This window comes from Mirounga angustirostris, unplaced genomic scaffold (assembly GCF_029215605.1).
Source record: "Mirounga angustirostris isolate CCGP_5_RB_7025 unplaced genomic scaffold, mMirAng1.0.hap1 SCAF_7, whole genome shotgun sequence".
Taxonomy (NCBI): domain Eukaryota; kingdom Metazoa; phylum Chordata; class Mammalia; order Carnivora; family Phocidae; genus Mirounga; species Mirounga angustirostris.
In genome coordinates, this window is record NW_026991715.1 from 120,220,841 (window position 1) to 120,234,956 (window position 14,116).

Consider the following 14,116-nt stretch of genomic DNA (forward strand, 5'->3'; position numbering starts at 1 on the left):
GCCTGGGTGGCTCAGTTGGTTAAGTGACTGCCTTCGGCTCAAGTCATGATCCGGGAGTCCCTGGATCCCTGCTCAGCAGGAAGTCTGCTTCTCCCTCTGACCCTCTCTCCTCCCATGCTGTCTCTCACTCTCTCTCTCTCAAATAAATAAAATCTTTAAAAAAAAAAAGAAAGAAAGAAAGAAAGAAAGAAAGAAACTTCAGAGAAACCCTTCCTTTAAGAACATCTCTTGTGCTGGAATTCCTGGATGGCTCAGTGGGTTAAGCTTTGCCTTCAGCTCTAGGTCAAGATCATCCAAGTCCCTGCTCAGCGGGGAGCCTGCTTCTCCCTCTGCCTGCAGCTCCCCCTGCTTGTGCTTGCTCCCTCTCTCCCTCTCTTTGACAAATAAATTAAAAAGAAAAAAAAAGAAAAAAAGAACATCCATCTCTTGTGTTTAACCAGCATAAAAGGTCATTCAACTAATGAATTTCCACTGACATCCAGAGGATGTCAAGGGAAAATACTGCCCTTCTCCTGAAAGAGTTCACCGACAGGAAAGGACACAAGCTCCGTATTTTAGAAAATATGATGGCGGTGGGGGGGACAGCACTTGGGTGGCTCAGTCAGTTAAGCATAGGACTCTTGATTTGGGCTCAAGTCATGATCTCATGGGTCTTGAAAATGAGTCTGGCATCTGCTCCGGGCTCAGCAGGGAGTCTGCCTGAGATTCTCTTTCTTCCTCTGCCCCTGCCCCACTCATGTGCTCTCTCTCTCTCTCTCTCTCTCTCAAATCAATAAATCTTTTTTAAAAAGAGAGAAAGAGGGGCGCCTGGGTGGCTCAGCCGTTAAGCGTCTGCCTTCGGCTCAGGTCATGATCCCAGGGTCCTGGGATCGAGCCCCACATCGAGCCCCACATCGAGCCCCACATCGGGCTCCCTGCTCGGCGGGAAGCCTGCTTCTCCCTCTCCCAATCCCCCTGCTTGTGTTCCTGCTCTCGCTATCTCTCTGTGAAATAAATAAATAAAATCTTTAAAAAAAAAAAAAGATACCTTTCACATATATGTAAATTTTCATTACAGATTGGTCTATGATTTGGTTACTTTAATAATTACTTAAGTTAATAAATAAAAACTTAAATAATAAATATTTAATAAATAATTTAAATTTGGATAATCCAATTTTATTTTTTTTAAGATTTTATTTTTAAGTAATCTCTACACCCAACATGGGGCTCAAACCTAACCCCGAGATCAAGAGTCCCACACTCTACTGACTGAGCCAGTCAGGCACCCCTGAATAGATCCAATTTTAAACACATCCAAATTTAAACCCTCTGAAATTTAGGAGACTTTGTACCCACAAATGCTTAAAGATAGTATTTACTATTGAGTCCTAATCTATTAGAAACAAAAAAAGATAAAATCTTTAGAGGAGTGTAACACACCATTAGGGTCTGCTTGGAGCCTCAACCCAGAGAGGTGACCAATAGCCAAAAATCAAAATGTAGACGGAGCCTGAGAAGATATGCGATCAAAAACTGAATCCTAGGGGCACCTGTGTGGCTCAGTTGGTTAAGCATCTGCCTTCAGCTCAGGTCATGATCCCAGAGTCCTGGGATGGAGCCCCGCATCAGGCTCCCTGCTCAGTGGGGAGCCTGCTTCTCCCTCCCCCTCTGCCTGCAGCTCCCCCTGCTTGTGCTCTCTCTCTCTCTCTGTCAAATAAATAAATAAAATCTTAAAATAAAATAAAATAAAAACCACTTGAATCCTAAAGAGGACACATTACCAAAACCCTGCATCCAGTTAAAACCAGGCCAGAGATGGGTCAATTAAATGTTTTCATTATGATTATTATGTTAAACAGTTATCAGTAGTTTATGGTTTCAAGCTTCCCTTTTACAAGTAAATATTAGCAAAGTGAACAACTCCAATGAGAAAGTATTCTTAGACTCCTTAGACTCCAGGGATTTTGAATAATGCAGACACTTGACTGGTTTTAAGGCAATCATCACTAACCCCAATCTCAGCCCTCTTTTCCCAACAGACCAATCAAGATTGTGTTGATTTTAGGAAACAAATATTAACCGACTAAATGAACTTACACTTAGTGTAAGTTCAACATTAATTGGGAGAGGATCGAGGAAAACTGACATTAAATAGCCAGCACAAAGCTAAATAACTAGCAGCTTGTTTAAATAAAACCAGTTTGCAGGGCACCTGGGTGGCTCAGTCGGTTAAGTGTCTGCCTTTGGCTCAGGTTGTAATCCCCAGGGTCCTGGTACTCTCTGCTCAGTGGAGATTCTGCTTCTCCCTCTGCCTCTGCCCCCCCCCCCATTCATTCTCCCTCTCTCTCCCTCAAATAAATAAATAAAATTAAAAAAAAAAAAACCACTTTGCATTTAGAATTGTTTAGAACTGGGCGCCTGGGTGGCTCAGTCGTTAAGCATCTGCCTTCAGCTCAGGTCATGATCCCAAAGTCATGGGATCCAGTCCTGAATCGGGCTCCCTGCTCCGCGGGAAGCCTGCTTCTCCCTCTCCCTCTCCCCCTGCTTGTGTTCCCTCTCTCGCTGTGTCTCTCTGTCAAAGAAATAAAAATAAAATCCTAAAAAAAAAAAAGAATTGTTTAGAACTAACTCAGCAGACTTTTGTGGATATTGTTCTCCCCATATAGTAAGTGCCAATGATAAAAAAATCTATGTTTTTTTTTTCTTTTAGAACATAAGTACCTTTGGGGGCCCAGGAAGATGGTGAGAGATAGGGGTAACAAATTGCTACAAACTGGGTGGCTTAAAACAGCAGAAATGCATTCATTCAGAGTTCTGGAGGCCAGAAGTCTGATATCAAGGTGTCAGCAGAGTTGATTCCTCTGGATGTTCTGAGACAGAAATTGCCCCACACCTCTCTCCTACCTTCTGGAGAAAGCTTCTGGTTGTCAGCAATCCTTTGGTGTTCCTTGACTTACAGTCACAAGACTCTCAACCTCTGCCTCCTCACCACATTGCCACCCTCTATGTGTATCTCTCTGTGCCCAAATCTTGTGTCCTTTCTCATATAAAGACACCAGTCAGAGAAATTAAGGTCCACCCTAAAATCCAAGATGATTTCATCTCAAGATCCTTAACTAATTACAACTGCAAAGGCTGTATTTCCAAATAAGGGTGGTGATGAATTTGGGCGGGGGACACTCTTCAACCCACTGCAGGGGCATTCTGTGTTAGTAAGGGTACTACAATATAAAGAGGAGTAGTTATTTGTTGTTTTTTTTAAAACATATGTGGATTTACCAGTTCTTGAATTTAAAGTGGAAATCCAAATTATTTGGGGGAAATGCAGGTGGAAGTTATTTTATATTAATAATTAAAAGAATTTTCTAATATACTTGTTTTGCTTTTTTTCAAAGTTTCTTTCTTTCTTTTTTTTTTTTTTGTAGTAATCTCTACACCCAACGTTGAGTTCCAACCCACAGCCCCAAGATCAAGAGTCTTACACTCCTCAGATGGAGCCAGCCAGGCACCCCTTGTTTTGCTTTCTTAATAAAGACTTGACCTAATTGCCTTTTTCCCTCAGTTTTTAAACATATATAACTATATGTTATATAGTTACCACTCTCAAGTTACTTGATTATAAAACCCCATAATAGGGGCGCCTGGGTGGCTCAGTTGGTTGAGCGACTGCCTTCGGCTCAGGTCATGATCCTGGAGTCCCGGGATCGAGTCCCGCATCGGGCTCCCTGCTCGGCAGGGAGTCTGCCCCTCTCTCTGCCCCTCCCCCCTCTCATGCTCTCTCTCTCTATCTCATTCTCTCTCTCAAAATAAATAAATAAAATCTTTAAAAAAAATAAAATAAAATAAAATAAATAAAACTCCATAATAGCAGTTAACATGTTTATATTTAACTTTTTAGATATTGCATTTTGATGAAAACTCTAGCTCAAATAAACAGTTTTTTTAAGCAGTCTTGTGAAACATAATCTCTTTGTAGATCTTTTTTTATGCTAGATGTTACCCATAACAGAAAAGCAAAAACCAGAATTTCTCACCTTTGCTGCTTGTGGACATACCACTCTAGTAGAATGTCCTACTTCTTTAACAATTCATTCTCAGTTCTTTTGCCACTTAAATGTGCAAATGTTTCAAATGTTCCCTTGGCCCTCTTTTCTTTTAACTCTAATACTTTTTTCCCCTGGCAGTCCAATGTCAACAGTACTATGACAACTTCCAAAGCTTAGTGTCCAGCCCAAATCTTTCTCTTGAGCTCCAGACCCATGTAGGCAATTGCCTACTGGTTATTTCCAATGAGATATCCACAGGTATTCTAAACTCAACACGAGAAAATTCTCTCCTGTTCCTCTCCTTCTAGCTATAATATACTTACTGCTTCCTAAATGTACAAAGCTGTTCTACACCCTCTAGCCGTTTGACATGCTTTTTCTTCAGTCTAGAAAGCTCTCCCTGTTCTCCCTACTCTTTGCAGACGTGCTCATGCTTGTCTCTTCCTCTGTAAAGCATTCTAGGCAGGCTTGTTCTTCTCTCAGTTCTCCAAACTAGCACAGTGTTTGGCACAGAACAGATGCTAAATAACGATTTTGCAGGTTGTAAAGGGGAGAAAAAACTACTGTAAAGAAGATAGCCCAGGGTCTGGCCCATAATAGATTTTCAGAAGTGTGTCCAGTTTAATTCTGGCAAAGATGCAAGAGCAATTCAATGGAGGAACATTTGCCTTTTCAAGAAATGGTGCTGAAGAGCCTGAACATCCATAGGCAACAAACACTCCACCTAAACCTAAATCTCACAGTTTATACGATAGTTAAATCAGAATGGAATACAGACTTTAATGTAAATAAAACTGTCACCCGCTAGACCCCAAGACCCGGTGTTTACTACCCACCTGTTTGTACCCACTAACTTTGGTCTTAGGTTTTCCCCTAAGCTCTTCTTTCAGGCTTTCCTCTAGACTCAGGCACATGAAACCTGAAACCACCCCCCTCCCTCCCCCCAACTGGTGATGGCAACTGCACTGACATAATCTCCCCACTGCCCAGACCACCAAGACTGTTTGAGCTAAACCTGGCTCACACCTGTGCAGATGGGCCACGATCTGACCTAGGGAATGACCTACAGTGACCTTCACCTAATAATAATACTACAATCTCTGCCCCAGGAGGAGCCTCAGCCTCATTTACATAACATACAATGTGTGTATAGGCGTGTTTCCTGAAGGCGCAGGCATGACCTTATGCCCTCCTCTCTGCAGGATGGCAAGGCTTCTCTATCTAAATATTCACCCTAACCCTAACCCAAAGGAACCCATTCACCCTCTGAGGGAGTCACAGCTTTGGAAGCCATTCCCTATGATCTCATTTGCTACAAATGAAAGTTTTCTTTGTGCCACAACTCAACCTGGTGCAATTTCTGACTCACCAAGGAACAAACTCATGTTGGTTCAGTTACAAAACCACAAAACCTTTTAAAAGAAATAAGAGAAAAATCTTCAGGGTCTAGGGCACGGCTTGACACCAATAGCATGATTTATAAAAGTAAAAACTGATAAATTGAATCTCATCAAAATGAGAAAACCTGCAAAAGACCAGGTTCAGGTTAAGAGAATTAAAAAACAAGCTACAGAATGGGAGAAAATAGGCGTGCCCAGGTGGCTCAGTGGGTTAAGCGTCTGCCTTTGGCTCAGCCCGGGGTCTTGGGATCAAGCTCTGCATAGGGCTCCTTGCTCAGTGGGGAGCCTGCTTCCCCCTCTCCCTCTGCTACTCCCCCTGCTTGTGCTCTCTCTCACTCTCTCCCACTCTCTGTCAAACGAATAAATAAAATCTTTAAAAAAAAAGAAAAGAATGGGAGAAAATATTTGCAAAACACTTATCTACAAAGGGTGTGTATGTAGAATATATAAAGAACTCTCAAAACTCAACAGTTCTTTTTTTTTAATATTTTATTTATTTATTTGACAGAGAGAGACACAGAGAGAGAGGGAACACAAGCAGGGGGAGTAGGAGAGAGAGAAGCAGGCTTCCCGCTGAGCCAGGACCCCAATGCAGGGCTCGATCCCAGGACCCCCAGGACCATGACCTGAGCTGAAGGCAGACACTTAACGACTGAGCCACCCAGGTGCCCCAAAACTCAACAGTTTTTTAAAAATCCAAATAGAAATGGGCAGGGGTGGCTGGCTGGCTCAGTTGGAGGAGGAGGCAACTCTTTTTTTTTTTTTTAATTTAGACAGGGTGGGGGGAGAGCGTGAATGAGAGTCGGGGGGGTGGGGAGGGAGACGCAGATTCCTCACAGAGCAAGGAGCCTGGACATGGGACTCAATCCCAGGACCCCCAGATCATGACCTGAGACAGAGGCAGGTGCTTACCGACTGAGCCACCCAGACACCCAGGAGGTTACAACTCTTGACTCAGGGTCATGAAGCTGTCTGGCTACATTAGGCAGTCAACACATATTTGTTGAGTTAGAGAAACATTGTGAGTGCCCCATAAGAGTTGAAACAGAAAGAAGATTCAGTTGACCCTTGAAAAATGTAGGGGTTAGGAGCATTGACCCTCTCCCACCCCTCGTAATTGAAAATCTGCATATAACTTTTGACTCCCCCAAAACTTAACTAAGAGCCAACTGTTGACCAGAAGCCTTACCAATAACATAAACAATTAACATATGCTTTGTATATTATACGTATTGTATACTGTATTCTTATAATAAAGTAACCTAGAGAAAAGAAAATGTTAAGAAAATCATAAGGAAAATATATTTACAGTACCATATTATATTTATTGAAAAAAATCTGCATATAAGTGGGCCTGTATAGTTCAAACCCATGTTGTTCAAAGATCAAATGTACTGGCTTTTGGCCTCGTGCCAACAAAAAGAGCAGTACATAGACTGTGCCAGAGAGAGAGAGGGAAATAGAACACATAAGTAGCAAAAGACCTCTTACTTGATATTTATACATTAAACATTGATGTTCCTAATTGTCTTTCAAATGCCATATTTGGACCCTGAAAATAGCATTTCTAGCTATTATATTACCTTGCTGCTAGCCAGCAAGCACTTCAGTTCAATTAGTTGAATTGTGCAATTAGTAGAATGTTGCCCGTTGTAATTATTCACCAAGATCTTCCTCTAAAATTTTCAACCCAGATCTCATGCTCTGACCACCCCTTTCTTTCTTTCCAACTCCCTTCTTTCTGACTCTTGATTCCCTTTTCCTTCCAATCTATCATTTATCTTTCATTTTCAATCCTTTCTCTATCTAGCTTAAGCCATGAGCAGCCCCTCAGTCCCTTCTGACTTTACTCTCCTGCCTCAACTACATTAATGAAATTTCTTTCCTACATCAGGTTGTCAAGAGTTGCTAGAGGAAAATCACAAAATTGTTCAGAGCGTTGCCCCTGCAAATCCCTGGTCTCTAACCTAAGCTGGACTTTTTGCAGCCCCCAGCAGTTCTCCTGTGAACTGGCCCCCTTCCGAAGCAGCTTCCTCTCCCAGAGCAGCATTTGCAACCGTTGCCACTTTCCTCAAACTCCCTCTTTTTATGTCTCCCACCCTCACAATAAAGACATTTCCTCCCTTTTTACTGAGAACATGCAGATCATCTTAAGTTTCCAGCATCCTCCCTCTCCTGCAATTTCTCTGCATCTGCTTCCATTTCTTAGCGAAAAAGCTTTCCCCCATCCAAAGTCATTTCTGCCACCTATACTCTGAATTTGTGACCTGCCTCCTCCTCTGGTCCTTTATTCTCTCAGTTTCCCCCTTTGCCCCTGATGTTTTCCTTTTCCCCCTCATTGTCTTTAGCTAACAAATGCATCTTTCTCCCATCTTTAAAATAAAAAGAAACTATAATGGCGACAAAACATCTCTAATACACTTGCCTTACAAACTTCCCATATCTCCCCCATTTATTTTACCATCAGGTTTAGAACTGTGAATACTTCCTAATACTACAGCTGCTGTACCCAAATCACTCGCAAATCTATATTATTCCATTTGCAAATTTCCTGAGAATGCCTGTTTATTAATTTACAGTGAGAAATAGAACTCAAATACAATAGAATGTTTGCATCTCTGTGACGCACTTATTCTGGAGAAAAAGTGTAGTATGGTTTCAGCTTATGGACTCTGGGCTTAACAGAACTGGGTTGCTCACTATTTATGTGATCTTAGGCAAGTTAATTAGGCTCTCTCAATCTCAGTGTTTTCATCTATAACACGAGGGAAGTAATTAGTGTAATCACAGCGTTGTTTGGAAGATGAAATGAGGTAATTAAAATGAGATAACTCGGGTGCCTGGGTGGCTCAGTCGTTAAGCGTCTGCCTTCGGCTCAGGTCATGATCCCAGAGTCCTGAGATCGAGCCCCGCATCGGGCTCCCTGCTTGGCAGGAAGCCTGCTTCTCCCTCTCCCACTCCCCCTGCTTGTGTTCCTGCTCTTGCTATCCCTCTGTCAAATAAATAAATAAAATCTTTAAAAAAAAATTAAAATAAAAAAATAATAAAATGAGATAACTCATGTAAACTGTTTACTTAGAACACAGTAAGTGCTAAATATTAGCTATTATTGTTGTTCCTGTTCTTCTCAAAAAGCAAATTTAGATAGGTAATTGGAAGATCACTTGGTGAAAGTGGACTTGGTTCCCAGAGGCAGTTGCTGTTCAGCTGGTTAGCGGCCTCAGGCAGTGCGTGCCTGCCAAGGTAAGTAGAGTGCTCAAGCTCAGAGAAGGTGCACTTTTACAGATTCTTCATAATCCTAATTTTATCTGGCCTCTCTGTAACATACAACACTCTTGGCCTTCCTTTTTTTTTTTTTTAAGATTTTATTTATTTATTTGAGAGAGAGAGAGAACAAGCAGTGGGGAGGGGCAGGGGAAGAGAGAGAGAAGGCGACTCCCCGCTGAGCAGGAAGCCTGACATGGGGCTGGATCCCAGGACCCGGAGATCATGACCTGAGCTGAAGGCAGACACTTAACTGACAGCCACCCAGGCGCCCCTGGCCCTCCCTGTTTTACATTCTGCTCTCCACTGGCTTCTCTCAGTTTTAGTCCTACGTAAACAGAGGACACAGATCTCTCTTCTTCAACCCAGCCATTAAATGTATGCTTCTCTTTCCTCTTCTGCCTCTATCCATTTTCCCTAAGTTAGCTCATTTCTCCTGTGGCTTCAGCTCTCAAATATCTAATGCTAGGCAATATTCCTTTGACCTCTAACTCCATAATTTACCTATCTCTAAACAATTCCACTTGGATGCCAAATGAAATGTCCAAAATGGAGCTAGTGAGAGTCCCCTCTTTCACTGAACTTGCCCCGCTCTGGTATGCCCGCTTTTGGAGACTGAAGGATCAAAGCCAGAATCTTGGGAGTCATCCTTTCTCCTGGCTTATTAATAAGACTTTCATACATCTGTCAACTTCTTCAGAAACATTTCTTGAATTTGGCCTTTCTCTCCAACCCCACTACCACTACCTTAATCACCATCATCATTTCCCTCTGCAATTTCTACTACAACCATCACAGGTCTTCCTGCTTCTAGTCTCAGACACCTCAAGCTACTAATCTCACACCCCTCCTTATCCTCAGCACTAAAACAGTGTCAGGTACAGAGTAGACATGTGATAAATATTTACTAAATGAGGGGTACCTGGGGGGCTCAGTCAGTAAAGCATCTGACTCTCGATCTCAGCTCAGGTCTTGATCTCAGGGTCATGAGGTCAAGCCCTGTGTTGGGCTCCACACTGGACATGAGCCTACTTAAAAAAAATTTTTTTTTTTTTTTTACTGAATGAATGAAGAAGTGAACGAATGAATTCCTGTCCTCATGGAATTATAGTCCAGCTAAGAGATCAACATTAAACAAGTAAGCATAGCAGATGTTGGGGAGATCCCAAGTAGCATTCCTGGCTATCTCAGACTCAAAGATGGATTGGTGCCTTGATCCAGATGGGAGTCAAGTGCTGACTGACTGGGACTATATTTCATTACAGGCCCAAGACTTTAGGAGCAGAAGATAATTTATACAAATGAGACCCAAGAGAACAAACATGTCAGCTAATTCTTCTCTCTCTTAATGATGTCCCCACTAATTTATGATATATATGTTGCCATGATAATTTGGGCAGGGAGGAGTGAACTGAACTAGCTAGGAAAGTGTAGGGAGTGATGGAATAAGATGGAACAAGGTTTATTTATATGTGTTCAGTTTTTAAAATTTTTTATTTAGAGATAATTTAGATTTACAAGCAGTTATAGGAAATAATATGGAGAGGGCCACATGGCTGGCATAGTCGGTTAAGCATCTAACTCTTGGTTTCAGCTCAGGTCATGACCTCAGGGTCTGAGATGGAGCCTCACATTGGGCTCCATACAGAGTCTGCTTACGAGTCTCTCACCCTCTCCCTCTGCCCCTTCCACTTGTACTCGCTCTCTCTCTCTCAAATAAGTAAAAAAAATCTTAAAAAAAAAAAAAAAGAAAGAAAGAAAGACTATGGAGAGATCTTGTTTACTCTTTACCCAGTTTCCCCCAAAGGTAGTATCTTACATAACTATACATAACTATAACACAATATCACATCCAGGAAATTGACAATACGCCTACCTTAGTTTACATGCACCCATTTGTGTGTGTACACACATGTACATGTATTTAGTTCTATGCCGTTTTATCAATATGTAGATTCACGTGAGTACCACCACAGTCAAGAACAAAATGGTTCCATTACAAAGATTCCTCATAGTATCTACCCTTTCAGTAGCCACACTACTTCCCTCCAAACCCCAGCCCCTCCTTAATCCCTGGCAACCACTAAGCTATTTTCCATCTTTATAATTTTGTCATTTCAAGGCTGTATAAATTAATCACACAATAACTGTTTGAGATTGGCTTTTTCCCCCCACTCAGTATAATTCCTGTGAGAGCTGTCAAAGTTGTGTGTCTCAGAAGTTGTCCTTCTTGCTGAGTAGTATTCTACGCACCACAGTTTAACCATTCCTCCATTAAAGAACATGTAGGTTGTTTCCAGTTTGGGAATAGTATGAATGAAGCTGTGATTAAAATTTGGGTACATGGTTTTGTGTGAACATAAATCTTCATTTCTCTGGGGAAAATGCTTAGTTTGAGCTGCTTTAACAAAATACCACAGACTGTGTGGATTAAAGAACAAATTTATTTCTCACAGTTTTGGAGGCTAGGAAGTCCAAGATCAGGTGCCAGCATGGTCAGGTTTTGGTGAGAGCCCCCTTCCTGGTTTGCAGATGACCATCTTTTTGCTGTGTCCTCACACGGAGTAAATAAATAAATAAATATCATTAAATCAGATATGACTGAGATTCAAGGCAAAATTCAAAGACATTCATCCTGAGGCAAAATTCCTCTCCAGCTGTGAAGCTATGAAACCAGTTAAGTTATGTGCTTCCAAAATACTATGGTGGGACAGGCATAAGACAGACATTCCCATTCCAAAAAGGAAATAGAAAAGAAACCAACTAGCACACAAATTCCATGACATTGTAATACTCAAAACCAATCCTCAGATTTGTCTCACATGATTATAAAGGCTGAAACAACCCACGATTTGCTGTTTGCAAGCTGGGGACCCAGGAAAGCTAGTGGTATTGTTACAGTCCACATCTGAAGGCCTGAAAACCAGAGCACCAATGGTGCAAGTCTCAGTCCAAAGTGAAAAGACCAATGTCCTAGCCCAAGCAATCAGACAGGGAGATGGAATTCTCCCTTCCTTCTCTTTTTTGCTTTCTTTAGGCCCTCAGTGGATAAGATGACACTTTGGGGAGAGCCATCTGGTTTACTCAGTCTACTGGTTTGAATGCTAATCTCTTTCGGGAGCACCCTTACAGACATGTCCCGAAAAAAATGTTTAACCAGATATCTGGGCATCCCATGGACCAGTCAAACTGACACATAAAGTTAACCATCACAAATATCCAGGAGTGCAATTTCTGGGTTGTATAGTAGTTATACGTATAATTTTTAAGGAAACTGCCAGGAACTAGTTTCTAGAATGATTATACCAATTTTACATTCCCACCAGCAATGTATGAGTGACTCAGTTTCTAGTTTCTCTACATTCTTGCAAGCATTTGGTGTTGTCACTATTTTCTACTTTAACCATTGTGATAAGTAGGTAGTGAAATCTCATTGGGGTTTTTTCATTTACCTGATAGCTAATGATGTTGAACATTTTCCCCTATGGGCTTAAATGCCATCTGTACATTCTCGTCAGTGAAATGTCTATTCATGTATTTTGCCCATTTCTTAACTGGATTATTCTTTCACAGTTGGGTTTTGAGAGTTCTTCATATATTCTAGATACAAGCCTTTTTTTTTTTTTTTTAGATTTTATTTATTTATTTGAGAGAGAGAGCATCACTGGGGGTTGGGGAGGAGGGGCAGAGGGAGAGGAAGACTCCCTGCTGAGGTTCGATCCCAGGACCCTGAGATCATGACCTGAGCTGAAGGCAGACGCTCAACCAACTGAGCCACCCAGGCACCCCTAAATGTAAGTCTTTTGTCAGTATATGGCTTGCAAATATTTTCTCCCTCATATTTATGAAAACATTCTCCTCTTACCTGGACTTGAAAGGCTGCACTGTCTACTCCCATACAGTCCAATGATGATCTTGAAGTCATTAAGTTCTGCTAGATTTATGAAAGCCAATCTTCTTTTTTTAATTTTTTCTTTTTTTAATATTCATTTTTAAATTTAAGTCTTCCAAAAACTGTAAAAGAAAACCAGTCTTTTTTTTATCATCACTATACTAATGACCTAAGGAAAAAGCAGCATTGCAGGTGATTCCTATCACCATTAAAAGCCTATTGTATACCAAGTACTTGGCTAAGATCTAAGGGTGTAGAGATGAAAAGGTGTCCTCTGGTTGGGGTGCCTAGCTGGCTCAGTTGGTAGAGCATGCAACTCTTGATTTTGGGGTTGTGAGTTCAAGACCCACAATGGGTGTACAGGTACTTTAAAAAAAAAGGTGTCCTCTGACTTCAGAAGTAGTTTAATGCAGAGGATAGAGAATAGACCAAATATTAACAATCTAGCATGCTAAGTGCCAAGACACAGTTTTTCCAAGGTACAACTATCATAAGTGACTAGACAGCTTGGTAAGTCTTCCTGGAAAACATCTCTCAAACCCAGTTTTTTGTTTTTTGTTTTTAAGATTTTATTTATTTATTTGACAGAGAGAGACACAGCGAGAGGGGGAACACAAGCAGGGGGAGTGGGAGAGGGAGAAGCAGGCTTCCCACGGAGCAAGGAGCCCGATGCGGGGCTCGACCCCAGGACTCTGGGATCATGACCTGAGCCGAAGGCAGACGCTTAACGACTGAGCCACCCAGGCGCCCCTTAAACCCAGTTTAAGGAAACAAATCCTTTCCTTTCCATGGTTTACAGCGGGTCCTTTTCCCATATTATAACATATTTTCCAACTCTCCAAATTTAGCCCTACCCTCATAAATCAATAAGAAAGGCATAAATGTAGAGAAGGAGCTTTTTTGATGATTCTCTCCAGAGAGTCCTTTATAGTACTTATGTTTGTGTGTGTGTGTGACCTCCTGGCATTTTTTTAAAGGAATCTTTTCCCCCAATATGGGGCTCCAATTCACAACCCCAAGATCAAGAGTTGCAAGCTCTATGAGGCACCTGGGTGTCTCAAGCCTGCTTAAGATTCTCTCTTTCCCTCTCCCCTCTTCTCTCTGCCATTCCCTCTCTTAAAAAAAAAAAAAAAGAGTTGCATGCTCTACCAACTAAGCCAGACAGGTGCCCCTGGCCTCTTGGCATTTTGCAATACCTACCACCTCCACTTAGCCCTATAACAGTCCCGAGATGGATATATCTTGGCAACCTTTGGTGTCCAATGGGGATAATTGGAATGCTTATCTCACAGGATGTGAGGATTAAATAAAAGGATAAAGTAAAGCTCTTGAAACAGTGGCTAGCACGTACTAAGTATTACCTAGTGTTATTATAATGAAGCTAAATCCATTCAGGTTCTAAGGCCACCTTTGCCATCTCATAAGAATAGGGTTAAAGTTACATAACAGTAAATTGGGAGAAGGCAAAGGATAGCATCTTAATTAACCACCTTATCTAACAAAAGGTGGCTATAAAGATACCCTGATATCAC